The sequence below is a fragment of the Phascolarctos cinereus genome, unplaced genomic scaffold (assembly GCF_003287225.1).
Source record: "Phascolarctos cinereus isolate Bilbo 61053 unplaced genomic scaffold, phaCin_HiC Scaffold_7;HRSCAF=346, whole genome shotgun sequence".
Classification (NCBI taxonomy): Eukaryota; Metazoa; Chordata; class Mammalia; order Diprotodontia; family Phascolarctidae; genus Phascolarctos; species Phascolarctos cinereus.
This window is the reverse complement of record NW_027556180.1, coordinates 47,534,531-47,558,351: the sequence shown is the minus strand read 5'-3', so window position 1 is coordinate 47,558,351 and position 23,821 is coordinate 47,534,531. Positions and strand designations below refer to the sequence as shown.

The 23,821-nt window shown below is 39.6% G+C and overlaps 1 protein-coding gene across 3 annotated transcripts in view; it reads left to right on the top strand.

The window, feature by feature from the left end:
• Positions 1-23,821, top strand: part of AGTR1 (angiotensin II receptor type 1) — a 51,178-nt gene that overhangs the window by 24,008 nt on the left and 3,349 nt on the right. The window lies entirely within an intron of this gene.

The following is a 23,821-nucleotide window of genomic DNA, read 5'->3' as shown; positions in this document are numbered from 1 at the left end:
CTATCCTAGACAGAATGGATATGGGGGTAGACTATGCCTTCCATCCCACCCCTTTCATTATTCTTCTGGATCCCTCCACTCTCTTTCTTCTCTTCTTCCCCTACCCCTTTTCTCCTCTCCCCCTACCCCATAGTCTAACTTGCCTGGTTCTTAACTAGCAATTACATTGGAGAGCCCTATAATTAACCAATTCATAATTAACCAATTCAGACTAACTCCTTAATGACTACTGAGGCTTAATGAGCTGCCCCTCCCAGGATTATTTGCATTTTAAAACAAACATTGCTTCCTAAACCAAAGGAATGTATCTAATGGTGGAAACCCAGGCATTGAACCACAGTACCAAGGGAAAGAGGTTGGTTGCTTTTTAAGGACGGGGAGGGAAAGGGGATAGTGGCTTTCTGAGCATCCCAAAAATCACTGCCATGGGTAAGGTCATCTGGGAAACAAAAAGGAAGAGTTTGAGAGAAATGCACGGTAAAGAAACCACAAAATTTTTAGCTACATGGTATTTAAAAAAAAGATTTTCCTCTCCCATGCTAAGAAGCCCGAAACTGTCTTCTGATAAACTGGGACTTAACACCAGACAGGACCCTTTCTCTCTTTCTCCCATGTTTCCTTCCCAGTTGCACATGACAGAGGAATAAGGAAGGAATTAAATATCTTAAGGTCAATGGAAAAGGAAAACAACCAAATCATGTACTTTAATCATTATAAGGTCCTAATTAAAATATGTTTTCAACTGAAAGAAGCTATGATAAAATTCCTTAGGATCACACATAGGATTTAGAGCTAGAAGGAGTTTCAGAGCTCAGCCAGACCAAACTCCTTATTTTGCATTTGGCCTCCAAAGGTACTCCTAGTCCCCTGACTCCTAGCCCAATATGTTCTACTACTGCCATATAGATAGACAGATAGATAGATAGATAGATAGATAGATAGATAGATAGATAGATAGATAGATAGATAGATATAAAGAAACCTGAACAATAAGCAAATAAGTTCAGTGATATGGGCTTGGACACATTGAATGGTGTTGAGGAAGTAGGACTATTTATATCAGGGCTACCAAATTCTCAGCCCTTGAAGCCCAACAAAACTCCTGAGTTGGTCCAAACTAGATTAAAATAAAATTGAGAAATGTTTACTAAAATAAATAAAAATACAATACAACATACATGATGTTAATTTGTGGTTTTCTAAGTCAATATGCCATGGCAAGGACCCCTTTCTATTTGACTTTTGACACCACCTATAAATGAAAGGCACAGTTTAGGGAAACTACAAGCTGTCTGAGAGCATATGTGATATTTCACAAGTAGTCAACAAGCATTTATGAATCACCTACTGTGTGCCAGATATTGTGCTATGCACTCATAGTCTTGCACCTTGGAAAAGTCGGCAAGGAAGTAATTGCATTATTGAAATGCAACCAATCAGAAACAAAGAGGGGGAAAGCAGAAAGATGACCTTGTGTAAATCAGGACATCCTGGGTCTCCCTTCCTTGTAGATTTGATGGATTGTGCCAAGCAGAAAAGCAGTATAGAACATTTCTAAAATTGGACAAGATTCCTGTCTCTCAGTGCTATGTAAAAAGATTGAATTTCCTTTGGATTACATAGGGCGACACTGGCAAGGGAGCTGGGACAGGCTGGGTTTCTCTCCCAGTGAAATATTAGCCTTGGAAATGAACCCAGCTCATCTGCTAAATAGCACTTGTAAATTGTCCTGTTTTACTAAAAGCGACAGGCTTTGCAAGCTGCCCTAGATCTGCCTTACCAGCAGAAATATCTCACAATACCTTTTAACCAAAGAGAGAAACCTTTTAGTTTTACACTTTGCCTGGCAACAAATGAGGCTGAAGCCGCTTACAGGGAGTATGATTGTAATTGGGATCTATGAAATCATATGACAGGCTCTGGCACGAGACTCGAGCTCTGACAGCCTTAATGTCTGATATTTTTAGCATTACATTTACCTGTGAGAAAGAAGACATTTATGATAAAGTCTAACCTAGGAACATACTGTAGATTGAAAGCCAGAAGGGAACTTAGAGGTCATCTGGTCCAATCCCTTTGGAAACTGAGGCACAGACAGTTTAAGTGACTTGGCCTAAGTAAGTGTCGGAGGTCGGATTTGACTTATAGCCTTCCTAACTCCAATTCCATCTAGCTACCTCAAGTAAAAGAGCTGGGCTTTGAACAAAAACCCAGGTCTGACTACATCATTCCCTAGAAAAGCAGTGTGGGATAGTGGATAGGGCACTGGCCCTGAAGCCAGGCGGACCTGGATTCCAGTCTCACTTCAGACACTGATTAGTTACACAGCCCTGGGCTAGTCACATAAACATGCTGTGCCTCAGTTTCCTCATCTGTAAAATTAGTGATTTGGACTTGATGACATGTAAGGCTTTTTCTAGTTGTAAATCTATGATCTTGTTCCATAAAGTCCAGTATTTCCCTGTTCCCTCTAAGACCATATACAAACTCTTCTCTTTGATTTTTAAGTTCTCCAAAAGACTGGTTCCAATCTGCCTTTTCCCTCATTATATTTTCTTCTCCTTCACACTCTGCAATCCAGCCAAAATGGCCTGGATCTCCCATTTCCATGGAAGCCTGTCTCCCATACTGAGAATTCACTTTATCCTCATTTCTTTCTCTTCAGAGCCCTGCTTTCCTTGAAAGGTCAATTCAAGAAGCTTGTGCTACTGAAATCTTCCCTGATGTCCTCAGTAGTCAGCCCTTCTCCCTATTTAACTTGTATTTATTTAATATATATTTACTTATTTACTTATACATGTGACATTCCCCCAATATATTTCTAGCGACTATTCCAATTTTGTGACTGTGTCCCTGTACTACCCAGCCCAGTGCCTTATACATAATAAATACTTGTCAGTTGAACCAAGGTCTTCTGACTTCAAGTCCAGAGTTCTTTCTACTGCCTCAAGGGGTCATTTCCCTTCGCTAGCTTCCCTACAGCCTTTGACCATCTGCTGAATCCAGGAAAGTGGATTCTCATTTGAGCCAAACCATGTGACCTAGAACAGACTGGCCCTCTAAGGATAGACCAACTGGGGGTGAAATCACTTAAGCTGACAGGTTCCCTATTGTTCTAAGCAGAGGCTAACCATTGCAGAATACTCATTAATAGACCAACGTAATCAGGATAGAACCTCTTTTATGATTGCCACTGAGGTCTAAATAGATGATTCTAGTCATGAGGTAGCTGTTATGTAAAAGGTCAACTGCGCCCTCTAGTGGTCCCTATGTTAAGCTGCCTTGACAAAGTCCCTAAGGTCCCATTATTTTACATAACCGTGGGATCACAAAATCTCGAAGCTAGAAAGAACCTCAGAAGCTATCCCTGGCAAACGTATCTGCACATGAATCCCCTCTACAACATTCAAGGTGATTCATCAAGAATGTACTGAGGAACATTACATATTGACTCTCCCTCAAATACCTTAGCCAGTCAGTTCCTCAACCTGCTCAGTTCCCATGACCTACTCCTCCACCTTACTTCAGCCATATACAAAGATGGCCCTGCCTTTGAACTCGCCATCATCTTCAAATGGACTACCTCCATGTTCAAGAATTCTGAAATCCCCTTACCTGACCATAATATAGTGACTTCTCATCTCTCTCATCTTCCCTTATAAAACCCTACTTTGCATGACGATCTCCAGTCCCTTGACTCCTCAATTCTTTCACAGGCCTTCTCCTTTGCACTAACCACTCTCTATTTTTTCCCCATCTTGACCTCTTTGTGAACCAATTCCTGTCGACACTGGCTTCCTTTCTTGAATCTTAATTCCCCTTATGGTTTTTCCAATTACATCCTGTAAAACCTAAGCTTGCGTCACTCCTGCAATTCACCTTCTTCCCTCCATCACTCCTACCCATGTGCTGCTGAAGGAAGATGGAGAAAATTCAACAACCATTCTTACTGGATCCACCACAAATTTATGCTATGTTTCTTCAATTGAGCCCTTGCTGCTGCTAGCCAATCCTTGTTGTTCAATGGTTTTTCAGTCTTGTCTGACTCTTTGTGACCCCATTTGGGGTTTTCTTGGCAAGGATACTGGAGTGGTTTGCCATTTCCTTCTCCAGCTCATTTTACAGATGAGGCAAACAGGATTAAATAACTTGCCCGGCCAGTAAGTGTCTGAGGCCAGATTTGAACTCACAAAAATGAATCTTCATGACTCCATGCCTGGCTACCTTGACAATCCTTCTACACCTCCCTTACCAACTCACCGTCCCAATCTCTACCAAAACTCTCACCAACTCTACCAAAACCAAACACCTCATACCTCCCCTTCCCACATCCTCTCAAGCATCTTGTCTCATATTTTACAGAAAAAATTGAGGCCAAATACCATGAACTCCCTCTTCTCCCCTCTTCCTCATCTCATGTCCCTCATATGTTTTCTGCTACTCTCTCCTCCTTTACCCCTGAGGATAAAAAAAGTTTTTAAAAGTTAACCGGGGGGGGGGGGTGCAGTGGATAGAGTACCAGGAGAACTGAGTGCAAATCCAGCCCTCAGAAACTTACTAGCTAGCTGTATGACCCTAGCCAAGTCACTTAACCCCCATTGCCTCTAAAAAAATTTTTTTTAATTTTTTAAAAAGCTAACCTAGGAGGAAAAAAGCAACATCACAGTATTTGAGAGATGAATGGGCCCTCAGGGACTGTCTAGTCCAATCACTACATGAAAGGAATCCTCACTGCAATGTACCCATCAAGTGGTGATCCAGCCTCCTCCATATTCTAATTTCATGAAGTTTTCCTTTCACTTTTTATCTTTATTATAAATTTCACTTTTTCAATTAACAAATATTTATTTTGCTCTCTCACTACCGCTTTTCCCATATATCTTGTCAAAGGAGATAAACAGGAAATTTTCAAAGGAAGAAATCAAAGCCATAAATAGCCGTATTTTTAAAAATGCTCCAAATATCTAATAATTAGCGAAATGCAAAATAAAGCAATTGTAGAGTTCCTTTTACTTTTTTCAAGTATTGCCCATTGACCAGAAGACTTGGGAGAGTCTAGCTATTGAAAGTAGAAGGCACAGAATGGAGATCAAGGTGGTGCTTAGAATGAAAGTAGATGAGACAGGGAGGAAGGAATGGGAACTGGCTTTACTTGAACCCTTGAACCCTTGCCAATGAGACTCAGTGACAAGCAATTCAGAAGTCAACAAAGGCTTCAAGTCCTGGTCTCCATTGAACTAGATGAGGTATTCAAAATTAACCCCAAATGTACACGTATTTGACTGGGTTAAAAAATTTTTATTACAAATCTGACTATTTTAATCCCCTCCCTAAATTATACATAGTTAGGTATCTAAAAGAAGGTTCTGTTATATGAGTAGATAGATTAGGCACTGATTTGAAGACCACCACTCCTCCCTGTACCTAACTGTGTATCATGATTCACTCCTTTGGGCTAAGGGCTCCTTGAGCAAGTCTGTGTTAGTAAAATACATGTGCTTTCCCTGCCAGGAGAGTATCTCTGAGATGAGCATAACGTCTACCCAAGATTAAAGCAGACTAGTTTATGAGATTAGCCAGGCCTACTAGAGAATAGGATTTTGTTGGAAAATGGAAAGGACATGGATATTTTGGTGTGATGTAAGGAATCTGGAAAGATCTAATGTCTGAAGCCAGAGAGCTATTTAAACTGTATCCCTACTACAAAGGGGATCTCTTGGCGGGGAGCTGAAGGTCAGAAATGAGAGCATTAGGTACAAGAGTTAGGGGTAGAAGAGACATATTAAAATGAGGAACTGCAATGATAAACTTAGCCTCCTTCATGGTTTTGCCTAGAACCAGCTTTGACAAATGTGTTTAGTATCTAAAATTACATCAGGGTTTTAAAAAAGAAAGATTTTAAGGGGGATCGTTTTTAATCCAATCTAAAATAAATTGGAAGAGAAAAATTTATAGCACCTCCACAATAGCAAAACAAACACACAAAATCCTGCTAAATAGTAAAATGAATGTCTGTATTATGTAAACCTAGAATTAACTAAAATTAACTTTCAGATTTTTTTCTTTTGTTAGCATTAAGGGAAAAAATTCTGTATAATTAATAAATTGCACAGAAGCCTTAAATCCCACTAAAAAACTACAATATGTAGGCGTCAGTGTTTTTCACTTGCAATTTCAAAGAAAAGATTTATCAATGCACAAATACATTTTTCTTCGTTTGCCTGGGAAAGTTCAGGAAGAAAATAGTCTATTCTAGCAAAAATAAAGCAAAAGAAAAAAAAACCAACAAATTAATTTCTGCTATTTCATGACTGACCATTGATTTATAGCTTATAAAAGTCTGAATGGAGAAATGCCCATTAATAAAAGAAACTAAAAGTGAGAGGAGAGCCAACCAAATCTCCCTGCTAAAGGAAACTTCCATATTGTTCTCATCAAGTTCCTTAAGAGTACCATACTTTCATGCCTTAAAGAGATTTTTTTTTTAATTTTTAAAACATCGAATTATATATTCAGTTTGAGGGCCGACACAAACGAGAAGTTGGTTGACTGGGAATGTTTTAAAAATAGGGAATACAGACCTCTAGTGGTTGAAATATATAATTTGAAAGAAAACAAAACTATATATTTCCTGCTTCTGATTTTAAAAAGAAATAATTTTTACATTGAAAGAAGGATTTGTTTTCCAAAATAAATGTATTGGAAAGACTTTAATTACTTCTGACTCTTTTTCATCCTTTTAGAACAGTGGTTTGATTTACCCAGGAATGAAGGAAGATTTTTCCCAGTAGTCTCATCAATCTCATTATTCAATTTAGAGGGCAGGCAGGGAAGATAATAAGAATCTGTTTTGGTTAGAAGGGTTTTGGTGGGGTTCCATGTTATGTATATGTTGATAATCTCCTTATGGTCCAAGGTAATTAGACCACATCATAAAATTAGACAGTATATACATATATATATACATATATAGATAAATAGAATATGAGTTGAAAACATATTAATCAACAGATCAAGCTGGAAAATATTCAAATTTACTTCTCAAGAGAAACCTATTAGAATTCATTTAGCTGGAGAAATTCTTATTGTCTGTTTAAAATTTGAAAACCAGAGTCCAAACTCGTATCACAGAGTTGTCTTAAAGACATCTTCCAGACTTTGATGATTTGGTTTCATATTACTGAAAAAAAAAATCCAGTTTGGCAAGCTGTGTCCAGAGAGAAGAACACAAATTATCATTATGGCCCAGGATGGGCAGTATTTCACTGTCTCTGTTCAGGCATGACTTAAATGAAATAATTAATTATGTACAGTTCTTAATGATGTACAAGTAATTAGTCAAACTAGCTTATGCCTACATGGACTAAATAAACACATAATCTCAAAGAAATACTTACCTTTGTGATTTTGTAATTCTCCCCCTCACTCCCAAAATACTACCAAGTAAGTTGGAACTTTAATGAGTGTCGAGCTAGAGGTGTATTTTTACCTGTTTTTCTTTTTTCTTTTTAAATATTAATTTAATTATCTTGTTAAACAGCTTCCGTGCTACTATTTCTATGGACAAACTTCCTCTATTAGTGGTTGTGATGTATATTTGTCAATTTCCCAGTCCCATCCCTGATACAAAATGGCTGTGTCACCCTGGGGACAAATCACTTATCTGCTCCAAGATTTAGGCAATTTTCTAAAACCGTGAGTTGTAGAGAAGATGGAAACCTGTGCTGAAAAAAATGGAACTTCCTCACCTGGAAGTTCCTGTGCCAATGAAATCATAAGTCCAGTCTCTATCCTTATCTCTTCCAGAATGCTATGAAAATTGTCTGATACAGATGTGAAACACCTTTAACTCCTCCAAATACAAATGAGATTTGTGTGGGAAGGGAACACAATTTACACCGATAGTAATAACACTCTGCATTCAGCTTCCATGACAAGGAGCCCTGTGCTGTCTGTGGCTATAAGGAAGAATATGGGTATTATTTTTCCAAAGAGAAATCAGAGCATTTTGCCCTTTAGAAGCAAAATTTATCTTAGAGGTCAGGCCCAAAAGGAGCAATTATAGAAGCACATCATTTGCTAGATGCACGCGGTGAGTGGTGCAGAGAATAGAGTCCTGTGTCTGGCCTCAGGAAGACCTGAGTTCAAACCCTGCCTCAGATACTTACTATCTGCAAGACTCTGGACAAGACTCTGCCTCAGTTCCCCAATCCGTAAAGTGGACATAATAACAACACCGACCTTCCATAGTTGTTGGAAAGATAGAATGAGATAATATTTGTAAAGAGCTTTGCAAACCTTAAAAGGCTATATAAATGTGATCTGTTATTATTGTTTGGACTGGAAAAGACCTTTAGAGATGATCGATTCTCTTAGTCTTACAGAAGAGAAAAATGAAACCCAGAGAGGTTGGCCCAGTTCACACAGCTAGTGAGTGGTATACCCAAGACTCAAACCTAAGTCTCTTCCCTCTCAGGCCAATGCCCCTTCCATTAAATGAGGCAAGGACCCACAGGCTCTCAGGGAGAGAACAATGTGTTTCTAGGCAGAAGACCTGAGTGCAAATTTGGGCCCAGTCATAGGCTCATAGGCCTCAGAAGCCATCTAATCCTGCCCCCCTCATTTTACACAGGAAGAAATGAAGGCCCCAAAAGATTAAGTTAGTAAAGCCACACAGGTGGTAAAAGAAGAAACCAGATTTGAACTCATGTCCTCAGACTCCAAATCCAGTCTCTCCCTAGAACCCAGTTTACTTAATGTCTTGGCCTCAGTCATCTCATCTATCAAATAAGGGGATTGGAGTGGTCAGAGGTGTCAACACGCTGTATTGTTATGTTAGCTCAGTGCTGCTTACATTCTCTGGGTCATTTTAGCTCCTCGTCTTATTTAAAAAACATTTGATTCTTTAATGAACCTTATAAATGGAGAATGTTTTCTCAGAACAGATATTAGGGTGTCTCATGAGTTGCCATCATAAACAAATTTAGATGTGGTAGTACTGAGGAGAGGGCACTGAAGAGCTGTACAAAATAATTAGAGAAGAAACAACATGATACAGAGGAAAGGACCAGATACTGAGTGCCATATTTATCAAATCTAGACCCGAAAGGGGGCTTTGAGATCATCTGACCTAATCCCTCTTTCATTTTTTTTTAAGTCCAGACCTTTAAGGGCACTCCCACCTCGAAAACTCCCTCCAGTGAGGAAGATCACCTCTTCATCTACAATTTATATTCTTGGAGAAGAAGCATCTAACTGACGACGGGGTGCTGGGCTTGGAATCAGGAAGACCTGAATTCAAATCCTGCTTCAGACTTGTTTGTTGTGTGACTTTGGGCAAGTCATTTGATCTCAGTCTGCCTCAGTTTCCTCATCTGTAAAATGGGGAGAATAATAATAATTGCCTCAGTTGAGATGAGATATTTGTAAAGTGCTTTGCAAACCTTAAAGCATTCTATAAATGGTAGTTCTTATTATCATTTTCATTATTATTATCATCATCACTACTACTCCTACTACTTCTATTCCTCTTCCTCCTCCTCTTTCTACTACTACTACTGCTACTACTACTACTACTACTACTATGACCATTAAAGAGTTGCCATGGGACTAAAAGGTGGAACAATATGGCCAAGATTGCACAATTAGCAAGTCAGGAAAGCCTAAGTTCAAATTTGGCCTCAGACACAGCCCAGCTGTGTGACCCTAGGCAAGTTACTTAACTGAGGCTATTTTCCTCAGTCTCCTCATCTGTAAAATGAGCTGGAGAAGGAAATGGGAAACCATTGCAGGTCTCTGCCAAGAAAACCTTAAAAAATGGGGTTGTGAAGAGTTGGACATGACTGAAGTGACCACAGCAAAAAAGGGTCAGTGGCTAGATTTGAACCCAGGTCTGCCCAACTCCAAGGCCTGCATTCTATCTAACTACATGCTACAAGCTCTTGAAGGTCAACTGTTTTGTGTGTGTGTGTTAAATAAGCCTTTTTTGAACTGACCTGGGAACCTAGCCACTGTGTATAAACTGGTTTCTATTTTTGAAAATGCACTCCACATGTCAAAAAAAGAAAATGAAAACCTGAATCAGGAATAGACCTCCCTCGCTTCTGCCACCGTAAAAGAGAAAGACAGAGACAAAGACAGAGAGACAGAGACAGAGAGAACACTTACTGTCCAGAGTTCCAAGAATCTCTGCTCTTTTCCTTCATTGGTTCTTTTGAATGTGGAGGTAGAAGAAGGATCTGGTTGGATGTCTGGTATTGGGGAGTACATGCAAACAGTGTGATATAGTGGAATCCTAGACTAGGATTTAAGAAAAAAAGTTCCTCCTTTTCTACCACTCACCAGTTGTGTGACCTTGGACAAGTGCAGTATGTTCCAAATCATCTCTCCCATTGCAGCCCCAAGCTCTTGTCCCCTGACACTGCGGCCACTGTCAACTCAGGACATGATGAGAACGGAAGCCTCCCTCTAACAAATGCCTTAAGTTGAGGAGAGCTTGTATATGTATTAATTTGTGTAATATCTGCAAACTATTGATCTGCTTATAGAAATGGACGTAGGCCATCCGGTGGCTTGTTCTATTATAGTAACCACTAAAACATGACTTTTGTGAAAACAGATTTAGTCTGTGAATGGGAGCTTCCTTAGATAACCATATGTTGTTTGTTCAGTCATTTTAGTCATATCCGACTCTCCATGATTTGATTTAGGGTGTTCTTGGCAAAGATATTGGAGTGGTTTGCCATTTCCTTCAGTCATTTTACAGATGAGGAAACTGAGGCAAACAGGGTGAAGTGACTTGCCCAGGGGCACACAGCTAGTGAGTGTCTGAGGTCAGATGTGAACTCAGGTCTTCCTGACTTCAGCACTCTATCCACTGTGCCACTTAGCTACCCTGTGTGATATATATGCCCTATACGATAAAGTTCACCTGAATTTTAAAAGTCTGCATGTAATAGAATAGGCATAGAAGTGTGGGGTTCAGTTTTCCTCTTCTAAACTTTTATAGAGTCATAAAATACTACTCAGAATATTCTTGTCAGCAAGAGTGCAGGTTTGTCTCTTTATGGGAAAGTGAATTTCATAGGATCACAGATCTAGAAGTGACCTCAAAGACCATCGAATTCAATGCACTTTGTCAGATGAGCAAATGGAGGCCCTGAGATGTTAAATGACTTGCCTCAAGCCTTACAAATAGTTAATGTCAGAAGTGGGGTTCGAACCCAGGTCATCTGACTCAAGAGCATGGCAGCGTGTTATTCCCTCTATGCCATACTGCCTCGTGATCATATTTATTGTTGTTGAGTCATTTTCACTGACTCTTCAGGGTACCATTGGGGGTTTTCTTGGCACTGATACTGGAGTAGTTTGCCATTTTCTTCTCCAGCTCATTTTACAGATGAGGAAACTGAGGCAAACAGAGTTAAGTGACTTGCCAAGGGTCATACAGCTTGTAAGTGTCTGAGGCTGGATTTGAACTCAGGAAGATGAATCTTCCTGACTCGTCCTGATGCTCTATCCACTTGCAGTGCCACCTAGCTGTTGTTCTTTGCTAAATCAGTTTATTCAAAGGGAAAGTTTGTGGGCCATAAAGGGGTTACTGGAGTAAAGGGCTGTATTAGAAGAGAGTCAGACTGCATTTGTGTTCCTGTGAATACTTCTTGATGCTAGAAAATATTTCCCATTTAATCCAGTGAGGCTGACTGTATTACCAAGATCTTCCTAGAAAAGTCTGATACAAACTCATCACTGGACGAGCCACAGATGAATGAATTTAGCGGTCACAGTAACTTCAAGTCACCAGAGGAGTTATGATCTGCATTGATGGAATAAATGCACCACCACCATAGAGATCCTGGAAGTTTGGCTTTTGTCCTAGCACAGTGCCTGGCACTTAAAGGTGTTTTCTCAATGCTGAATAATTGATCAAAGAACCTAAGAAATCAGAGGAGATGATTCCCTGCCTGAAGAGCCCACTATAGTGGGCTTCTGCCCACCTACCCACCACTGGCATTATAATACTCAAAAACGCCCAACATTTGAGAAACGCTTTCTGCAGAGGAAAAGAGGTGTCAGGAAAAGCCAAAGAGAGTTAGAGTCCTTCCGACTTGGTCTCATTTAATCAGAATACATTCATTGGTTTCCCAACCTCCTAGTTGGCTTTTTAAAAAATTATAGTGCAATTCCTTGAGAGAGGTCCAGAATGACTTCATAAAACTCTCTGAACAAGTCATTGTTTTTTGGGGGGTTTTTTTGCTGTGAAATTCCAATCTATTACAATTCCTCTCTGAAGAATCATTAAGTGACTTACCCACTCCGAGCCTTGGTTTCCTTATTTGTCAAATGACAGTGCTGGGCTAGATGCGACCTAAGGTCTAGAGCCTCTGATTCTTTCAAGTATGTCTAATTGTATGATTCTACAGTAGCTCCAGAAACACCAAATATCCAGAACATTGGCTGGAGAAGCAGCTGGATAGAATACGCAAGCAGCTGAGGAAAAGAGCTGGGGGATTGGAAGTCTTGTTATCCGTTTTCAGGTCTCTTGGTTACTCCTGTTATACCCCAGCTGGTTTAATTTGGTCTCAGTTTTCCATTCTTAGGTTCTCCCTAGACAGTAGTCAAGCAGCATTTTTATTCAGTGCATTGTGGAGCACAAGAATAAAGATCTCATGTGAAAGCCAAAAAATAATCGAAAATTTTTCACAGACTCTTCTGTTCTTCAATAGTTCGAGGTGGACATCTACATCATCAGCAAAGCCTAACCTAAGTGGTTAAGACCATAGGCCAGAGACTTTAGAGGTTGTCTTGTCCAACCCCTCAACATTCTACCATCGAATAACTGAGACCAGACATATGTAATGTCACATACGTAGTAAGTGACCATGTCAGAAATGGAACCCATGACCTCTGACTCCAGATGCAATAGTTTTCCTCTATATCACGCTGATAATAAATACATTAGTTCAGAGAAGAGAGGGGATAGATGAGGGCTAGAATCAGTGGCATGCTGGTTAAAAGAATGAGCCCACAACATACTTTTTTAATCTTAAATTTAATATTTTAAAACTTTTAATCTTTAATTTTAATCTTAAATTTAACATTTTCTCTATCACTTCCTTAAGTCTAAACAGGCAACAAAATAATAACTCAAGATTTGATTTGAGCATTTACTAACTTCTAAGGTGTAAATGCTCACCCTGAAAATTTAACTATGACCAGTAGGAGCTGGCTCCATCACACCGCTGGAATAGTCAGGGAAGGCTGCCAAGGGGTTGAGCCTGAAAAAGACATATTCGATTTGGGATGAGGAGATGAGGAGTCTGAATCTTAGAGAGGAGGCAAACAACCGAGGAATAGAGTTACAGCCACCATTGGCTGACAACTTGGGATCTTGAAATTTAGAGATCATGAGTTCAACCCCTTTCCTTTACAGATAAGTAAACTGTGTCACAGAGAAAGGGGGTGACTTGCCTCAGGTCATTTAGATGTAAGGAGCAATGTCAGGGGCTCTGATACAAAGTCCTATTCATATTTATATTCATATTCATCCATATCAATGCCTATTTTCCACTAAGTTCTACCAGTCAGTTAACCTACCCAGGCCTCACCTTCCACATCTGTATAATAGAACAGGTGAGCTACATAATTTCTAAGCCTCCTTACAGCTCTAAACCCTACATACAGTGACACAAAATACCCAACTAGTGAAAGGTTCCGAGAGTTGGAATGTACCTCAGGGTTATCTGATCCCCGTTAAACAAATCCAATAGTCAGCGGTCCAGACTCTGTCTAAAGACCTCCACTGAAGAATTCAACACCTCCCAGACTCATTTCACAGCTAACTGGGACAGTTCAAATTGTTAGGAAGTTGATTCAGACTTTGCCTCTCTACAACTTCCCTCCACTCCTCCTTGCTCCTTATTGTACCTTCTTGGGCCAAGCAGAATAAGTCTTTAACATAAAAGTCCTTCAAATACTTTCTATTCAATTCAATAAACACTTATGAAACATTTAACTGTATGCCAGACGCAATGCTAAACACCAGGGAAATAAACCCTGCCTTCCAGGAGTTATCATTCCCACCCAGCCACCAACTTTCCAGGCTAAAAAAAACTTTTTTTTTTTAATAAGACATTTCATGTCCTGAATGGTTTGATAAGTTCCCACTTGTCTTATAGGATTTTCTCAAACCACAGTGCATAGTGTAGAGACAACAGGAGCAGGTACATAAATGAGGAAGAAAGAAGGGGAAAAAAAACTCAAAACAAACCCCATGGCTCCTAGCAGCTAGCTGAGTTTCCCCCTCTCCGGTTAGAACAGAGGAACAATGGAGATTTTGAAACTAGAAAGACTTGCAGAACACTTTGTGCCAAAATACTTGTTTATAAAACTGGAGCGTGTTAGGTAAACCAGTTCGGCAGACTTTATCATTTGACATTTCTGCTGGCTAGAGGAAAACCCCATCAAATATTCTAGTATGGTCCCCTTATTCCTTCTTTGTGTCTGCTTTAAGAAGGTGGGCTTGGTTACTTTGAGGACAAGAGTGGAGTCAGCTTAGTAGCTGGAAGAACAAGGCAATCAAACTAAAATCATATAGAAGAAGGGGAAGGAACTGATTACTGAAAAGTTCAGAAAGAATGGAGGTAAACAGAGACAGTTGTGGGTTTTAACAGCTCTGTTGCTAATAGTAAAAAAAAAGTGTGTGTGTGTGTGTGTGTGTGTGTGTGTGTGTGTGTGTGTGTGTGTGTGTGTGTGTAGCTCAGTGAATGTGAGAGCAATGGGAAAAAAGGAAATAGCTATGAAGTAGGGGGAAAAAAAAGGAGGAAGAGAACACAATGTTCAAAAACATTCCCTGCTTGTCCTCAAGGATTTGTTGCTGTATGAGAAATACTTTGCTTCACTGTACAAAACACATTCTTTGCCTCTTGGAGGAAGAGGGGAATTCCTCTCCTTTCATATTCAGGCAGAGAATAGTGTATCCTGCTACCAGAAAGGGAAGTGAATGGGGTGGTCTGGTAGGCAGCTGCCTTGAAATGGTCCTCCTTTGGTTTGATTTTACCCTACTCAGACAGAGGACCAATACAAGGAATATATTTTAATTTCAAATCTGATGTGTGACGTCTGGTAACTCATTTATCGCTAATGAAGTTTTCACAGGAAGCCTCAGTCCTCAGTATCTCATCTTAGTTTTCGATTGGCAAAGTGTTGTTTACCTTTTTTATGGGCCCAGCATCCTCTTATTGCAGGTAGTTTAATTAGAAAGCACACAGATCCAACTTAGGAAATGAATGGAGTGGCAAATCATAGTGTGAAGAAGGGGCTGAACCCTTCGTTATAATCAACAGTTTATTGTCGTCAATGTCACTTATAATTTATGTTTTAAGGATTTAAGGGGATCATGCCACCACTTTCTCCTGTTGTAACATCTTCTCCACTTCTCTGGGGTTGCCTTCTCCTTACACTTCTCAATCAATATCATGATTCCTTCTCCATCCCCTAAAAAGTCAAAACCCATTCTCAGAGATAATCTGACATGTGAATTTACACCTTTACTGTGAATTTAACTCAGTGTTAAATCAAAAGAGCAGCAGAGAATATATCATCAGAGAAATGTGTGACTAGAAGAATCAATGAACTCATCTCATCATAAGAATGAGGAATGTGTCAAGTGCTACACTGGTATCCATGCATTTCAAGAACATTGAGGAGGTTGGGTTGGAAGTTGGGCAGTGAATTAATGGGAACATATAGACCTAAGCCACATAGGAAGGGTGAGCACAGATGGATTTAGATCTGTGTTCTTGAAGGGAATATCCAATTACAAAGCTGTAACTAGAAATGCTCGGGATTAAAAGGACATAATTGCCCTGTATTAGTTACAGCCCTACGCAGATGGTTGAGTTTGCAGATGCATGAGAGTATTGGAGTGACCTTTCCCAGAGATCATTTGACTTGTGTGAAGGCTTTGCTTCATTCTTGGAAAGTCTTTGTCACCATTAATGGAATTTGAGCACCATTGAGAATTTAGAGTAGATATTTCTTTGAATGACTGGGGGGACTTTTTCCACCACTCTTGAAACCATACTGTACAAAATACTGTCTATACCACTGGTTCTGAATATGAATTAGGAAGGAGGAAAAACAGATCCTTTAAAATTGATTCTCAAAAACTATCTTTAATTGCCATATCATCTTGACATAAAAATTAGAGCATCAGTGTCTTGTTGGACATACTGCAACTTATCCAGGATGACTCTGATGGTTTGCCTTCCCCCCCCCCCCAACCAATCTTCAAAGTTTCACTCAGGTGCTAACTTTCTCAATGTAAGAGGTAAAAGTTGTAATAGATAAGGTTTTAGCATTACATCATTATATAATTCCTTAATTGAGTTTGTGTTATTTCTCAATGAGATTGAGTTTGTGTTATTTTCTTTCAATTTAGTAAACAACTGCTCTTTCATCATGGAAATATTCTCTCAAGCCTTCATAGAATTAGCCTTATTTCCATGTATAATTTTATTTTAATGCTTTACAATTTTCAGTGACCACATCTTTTGCCAACTTCATTTTAACCTCAGAACAACCCTGTGAGGGGGTAGTGGAGTGAAGGGGTTGGTACAGGTGGTAACCTTCCCATATTAGTTAATAATTTCCAGTTTGGAGAAGAATGTGGACACATAGGGTGGTTTATCCTTGTCTATTTCTTAAAGATAGTGAACTAAATCTCAGCCAACCATTTCTTCTGCCTCAATTTATACAGTGAATTTAGGGTAAAATACATAGGCATTTAGAAAAAATGAAAAAGCATTATCCTGGCTGAACATGATTGGCTCACTATTTGAGTTGCTTGGTTTTGTTTTTAGGGGGTGTTGTTGGAGACATGCAAGAGATAGTAAAATCCTATAATCAGTGTTATAAATATAGTCCTATAACCAAGGTCATTATAGAACACATTTCCTTGAAACAAAATTCCCTCTAGCCTTCAAAACCACTAATAAGGATAAGATAAGAAGTATCATGTTGTGGTTTTTTTGGAGGCTCCCCTGGCCTCTCATCTTAGGAGCAAAATATAATGGAAAGCATAGGCCTTGGATTTGGAATCTCAGAGGACCTGGGTTTGAATCAAGGCTCTACAGCTTACTACCTGTGAGAGCCCAAGAAAATCTCTTAAAATCTGAAGACCTCCGTTTTCTTCTCTGAAAAATGGGACCCATTCAGATCTAATTCCTGTTAACATTATACATTTTGAAAATTAAGCTATATCCTGAAACTTTACAAACTTTCTTTTCATTTTAGAAAGTCTAGTTTTCCATACTGTGTTAGACAGCATGCCATTGTGTTTTCCCTTCTGTATGGGAAGGGGTCTCAGGTAGGAAACCTGTCCAGTGTCACCCAGCTGATAGCAGAGGCCAGAACCCAGGTGTCTTCATTTCTTCCCCAGTGCCCATTTATAATAACACCACGCTAAAGAGTGTCCCCTTGGTGTTAGAATGCAAAAGTAATTGGAACCAACATATGGACTAAACATCTCCCCCTTTACAAATAAGAAAGCCTTCCTGATCTAGAGAGAAAATAAACATAAGCATAAATATAATCATATCAAAGGCCTCATATTAAACCATAATGATATTATCATAATTTTTAATGCTGTATATTAGGTTATTAACAAGTGCATACCTAATAAATAGCCCCTTTATACCCCTTACTGGAAAATCAGGAAATAGGTGAACAGATATTTGTTTCAAATGGAACCTCCAAGCAGGTGGTATTTCTTAATGATTTCCCCTAAATATTTTAGAATTTTGTGCTTTCCAAGCAAAAGAGAACAGCTACTGTCCCAAGACTACACCTCTTCCATACAGCCTTCAAGCCCAAGAATGCAGCCAAGTTGTAAAGGAGGCTCTGAGTGTCAGATTAATCATTGGAATGACACTTTTGGGCTAACAGAAATGCTGAATAGTCTGAATGCTACCATAACTCTAGTGTGGGGACTTTGAGAAGAGACAATGAAGTATTTGAAGATCTAACAGGTCAAGAATTTCATTTCTATCAATTTCTTTTAGCTCAACTGATATATTTCTTTAAGAGGCTGCCCTAGATTCCCATTCCCAACCTTGTTATTGTTGTTGCAAACACACACACACACACACACACACACACACACACACACACATACACCGAAATCCTTCCACAGCCTTCTCAATTTAGCATAATATGAACATTTCACACCCAAACCAATACTTTAAAGATACTGTTGAGGCATGTTAGACTCAACCTGCCTTTCTCGCCCCCTGATGCAGACATAGTTTGTTTTTCCTTTGGAGGAAAAGAAAAATGGTAACAAAAGTAACTGGGAGTTTGGAGAAGTAAGGAGAATGAGAGGAGGGAGGAAATCTCATGTGGGCGTAGGGGTTGGGGGAGGAGAGGAGGCATCCATAACAATTGAGGTGCTTAAACTATAATTTACAATAAGTAGGAGTTACTGGAATTGAGAGGAATTTAATTGTAGTCATTGACAAAAGTTTTGTATTCCATTTAATTAGATATTCCAGTCTTGATATAATTCCTAAGAAGCTGAAATTTGGTGTTGACTTTTCACTGAAATTCATCAGCATAACTCTAAAGTTGAGGAAAAAATAAGGCTTGAGTAAAATTGCTTGTGGAAAAGATTTTCTCGTGACTTCTTCTGTCTATCTGATCTCTCTTGGGCCGTTGCCAAAGTTGGCTCGGGGAGAGAATAGAGAGCCTAGAAAAACACTCCCTCTCTCTTCACCTCCCTCCCAACCAATTATACCAAGCATAAGCTGAGCTTGATGTCTTAACTTCAAGCCCAGAGGAGGACACGCTCACATACTGAGACCACAAGCCACAAGACATTGTTCTCACCCAGCCACAGCTACAGATATTGGGTTTTCTTTCATGGAACTAATAATAATAATAACTGACATCTGTGTGACGCTCTTAAAGTTTGCACAGTGCGATCAACACTTAGAAGGGACTTCTGAGGTTATTTATTCCAACTCCATTACTCTATAAATGAGTCCCAGAAGTGTCAAGTTGCCTGCCTAGGGTCACACAGGCAGGTAGTTAAGTACAGGATTCAAACCCAGGCATTGACTCCAGAAACAGAATGTATTCCTCTGAGCCATACTGTCTCTCTTCCTTATCATATTTGAACCTCGTGACAACTCCATTATGGAAGTGCTGCAGAGAGCAGTTTGCTATGTGACATTCACTTTCCCTCTGTAAGATGACAGGATTGCCCTTCAATATTGCTCAAGATCCCTCCCATATGATTCTTTTCTCTTCATTGTTAGAATGTATTAAGTCTTTATTATTTGCCAGGCCCCTGCGCTAAGTGAGAAAGGTATTTTCAGCAAAGCCCTGTCCTCAAGAAGCTTACATTCCAGTGGGGGAATCTAGCACATAAAGGACAGCTGGAAAGAGGAAAGAGCTTGGAGGGAGATGTCCAGGACACACAATGGACACCTGGAGCCTAGCAACATAAGGCCAAAGCTAGCCAAAGAAGAACTAGCCCCTGCCCTCAAGAAGCTTATATTCTAACTGAGGAATTTTGTTGGATTTTTTTTTCATCACATTTATTGCTGTATGTGGCTTTTTTTTTGGGGGGGTGGATTAGGCAATGGGGTTAAGTGACTTGCCCAGGGTCACACAGTTAGTAAGTGTTGTGTGTCTGAGGCTGGATTTGAACTCAGGTCCTCCTGAATCCAGGACTGGTGCTCTACCCACTGTGCCACCTAGCTGCCCCTCTAAGTGGCTTTTTCATGGACCATATGAAGAGTCCAACTTACAGGCAAATGACTTACCAGTGTGGTGTGTTTGTTCCAGGATTATAGAAAAAAAAATTGATAGCCAATTATTCCAAAATCGAATTACTTGGACTTTTTAAGTTTCCTATTTATTATTATAAGAGATGTGGGATAGTTTTTTTTTCCCCTTTAGAGTACAAACTCATTAAAAAGGAGCTTGTAATGAACAATTTAATTAGATTGGTTTTAGCTTGCCTATAAGCTAAAGAACATATTAATATTCTAATCAAAAGTCTTTGGGAAAAATCTTTTTTATTTTAATGAGAAAGTCTTCTGTGTATTTTGTTTACTTTTAGAAATTCTAAGAAACCTTTAAAGAATGCAAGATAACATCCTAAGGAAAAATTACATCACTACAAGTCACTCTACAGTGTTTGCAGCAGGCTGACAATTCTCACCTGATAGACTGTAAATTTATTCAGCTGCTTAGAATCACTTTTTCCCCTATATTTTGAAGGGACAAAAACTGATATTTTTAGTCTTTTAGTTGCAACAGAAGGAGCTAGGTGACAGGGCTACAATTTTAGAAACCTCATTTCATGTATCACTTATTTGTCACGAGTGGCCATTCTGACAGATCAATGATCTACTTAAAAATAATCATTGAAGAATATGAACAGGGAAATAAGGGGTGCAAAATAAAGAGCCATGTGTTCTTATCCCTTTGGAGACACACAAAAACATGCTGAGGAAGAGCCTGCCCACATGGTGATACTTGGTTGTCTACATGGATTCTTCACCTGGGGTCTGTGAACTTGTTTTTTAAAAAATATTTTGATAACTATATTTCAGTATTACTGGTTTCCTCTGTAATCCTTTGTATTTTATGCATTAAAAACCTCATGCATTCATAAATTTCAATGGGGTCCATAAAATAAAAAAAAAAAGGTCAGAACCCCTGGCTAGGGGTATAGTCCTGAAAGAAAGAAAAAGTAGGATGGCACTGGTGGTATCTATTCTCAGGGGGCTACAAATAGACCTTTTGGGGCTCCCCAATGGATCAGGACTTAGAGTTGAAAGAAAGTTTACAGATTATTTATAACCAAAGCCCAGAGAGTCAAGTGACTTGCCCAAGGTAGTGACAGAGCTGGGATTCAAATCCAGGTTTTCTTCTATCGACACTGCTATGCTGCCTTCAATTGATCAGAGGACTAGCAATTGATGGATAGGGTGAGAGAAGCTCTCTTTACTGCTCTCCTAACCTTTCTCTGTGCAGATTCCCACCCTCCCCCTTTGGAACTTTACTCCCCAATCTCAGATCATGTTTCCTCCTCTACCCCACCTGGACCCCCTTGATGTTTCAGAGAATTGGGGCTTTGCCCTTTGGACCATTACCCAGATAGTCCTTTGATCCCTATAAGCAGAGGCATGGCGCTTAGAGAATACCCATACATTCTTCTGCAGGATTTTTTAGTCTTTCACTCAGTTATTATTATATCCTCTTATCCTGTCCCCTTTCCCTTCTCTGTCACCAACCCACCCCACATCCTCACATGGGAATTTGAGTCAATGAGAAGTAAGCCTGTCTCTACCAGCTCTCTAGCTGCAATTACGGACCCAGACCTGTGATATCATTGGCGTAGAGAGTTTCCCACAAGGGAACTTTCTGTCGGTGCATGTCCACACCTACTTTGTAACATATATAGTCTTATAGAACTGTCTTGGACCCTGAAAGGCTGAATGAGTGACCCAGAGAGGCAAGATTTGAACCCAGGTTGTCTTGATTCCAAGTCTAATTCTTCACCCAACACTTGTTCAGCCATTTCAGCCCTGTCTGACTCTTTGTGACCCCATCTGGGGTTTTCTTGACAAAAAATACTGGAGTGGTTTGCCATGTCATTCTCCAGCTCATTTAACAGATGAGGAAAATGAGGCAAACGGGGTTCAGTGACTTGTCCAGGGTCACACAGCTAGTAAGTGTCTGAGGCCAGATTTGAATTCAGGAAGATTCATCTCCCTGACTCCAGTCTTGGCATTCCATCCACCACACCATGCTACGTTTCATAAGGGATTATTTTGAGCTTAGTGGTATCTCCCTAGCTCTAGCAGAGTGCTGAGCACACAGTAAACACTCACCACTGACGATTGTTTTTCAAAGTGGTGATCTGCTTAAACTACGAGTGAAAAGAGTGTAATGAAGGCATGGAATCAGTATGAACAGTGAGGTGTGACTAGAAATGATGAGGCTAATTCCACACACAAATTAGTCTTCTCAATTCATGGACTGGCTGTTGCGTTTATAGAAACCAATGCTCCACCACAGATGGGGAAATTCTTATCTCCCCCACATCTCTCTACCCTCTCCCTCCCTGCCTGAAAAACAAAAACTTACCAAACCTGAGCACAGTTTGATTTGTACAAGGCTTTGGACTGAGAGTAATGGGGAAGCAGAGCCAGAAAGTAAGGATAAAATGGGAAGTCCTACCCAGACAGTGCACACGAGAACATTGCTACTCTATCCATTAGACCAGGGGTGGGGAAGCTGAGGCCTCGAGGTCACATGTGGCCCTCTAGGACCTCAAGTGCGGCCCTTTGACTGAATCCAAACTTCACAGAACAAATCCTTTTCTTAAGAGGCTGCAGATTCCCCACCCCTGCTAGGCCAATGGTGCTCAAGCTGCTAACCTGTTTTTAAAATATTTTAATATTTAATGTATTAAGGTAAATTAATATATATTATTCTATATATTACATTATAATATATTACCATATTGGCATGATTCAATTTTTAATAAAATCTATTTTAATATTACTGGGGGGTTTTATACTCCTGTACATTTTATTTTATGTATTTAAAAACATTATTTATGTATTTAAAAACATTATTTATGTATTTAAAAACATTATTTACGTATTTAAAAACATTATCCATAGGCTTTAAAGAATGTCAAAGGACCAGAATGTCCATAACACAAAAAAGTTTAGAACCCCTGTTCTATAACCAAGAATCTGCCCCCAAGGAACCTTATCATAGCCAGCCAAAATAAGGAAGTCCTGTAAAAAACTTAGCAAGGACAAAATGGGAACTCTGGCCCTGCAGTGCCCATTTCTCATTATCTGGGATGCCTCCTGTCTCCAAAGAAGGACAGATTCTACAGGTGGACAACCTGGGCTTGTAAAGGATGCAGCTCTGCCTCAGCCTCCCAACTCTGAGCCAGTCCACGGCAGGTTTTGGGCCTTGTGCCTTTCTCTATTTTATAAAGCTTCCCTATCAATGAATCCCAGTCTGAGGCACCGAACTTGCTGAGTTTTCTTTAGAGTAGTAGTAGTAGCAGCAGCAGCAGTAGTGGTGGTAGTGGTAATGGTAGTAGTAGTAGTCATACTGAACATTTATACAGCATTTTAAGGTTTGCCAAGTGTTTTACATATAGTATCTCATTTCATCCTCACAGTAGATTAAAGTGTCAATATGAATATGTTGGAGCATATGAGATTTTATTCCTTAGCTTCCTTAGAGTATACAGCCAAAAGTAACTATAGGCATCTTAGTTGCTTTAAAACACACACACACACACACACACACACACACACACACACACACACATACACACGCACGCACACAATTCCAAATTTCTTTCTAGAATGGTTGGACCAATTCCTGTCTTTCTGCAGCTCCTCTAGCATCAACCAGCCCCATCTTCTGCTACATTTGCTGGATATCAGCTAAAACCTTGTTGTTTTGACGTATATTTCTTTTATTATTAGTTATTTGGAACCATCTTCTTATGTTTTTATCAATTGGTAACTATTCTTCTGAGAACTGTTTGTTCTGATCTTGTTGACCATCTGTGACACTTTTCAACAAACATGTTTGACACTGTCAGGAGAAGGGACTGTGTATCCAATTTGAACATCACCCAGGAAGCTAATAATGTACCAGTAAAGAAAGTACAAAGAAGCAGGATAGCTAGATTTGCTTTTGTGGCATCTCACTTCTACTAGATCTTTTTCCCTTCTGAAGCTGATTTGTTTTGTTTCAGAAAAAAATGTCA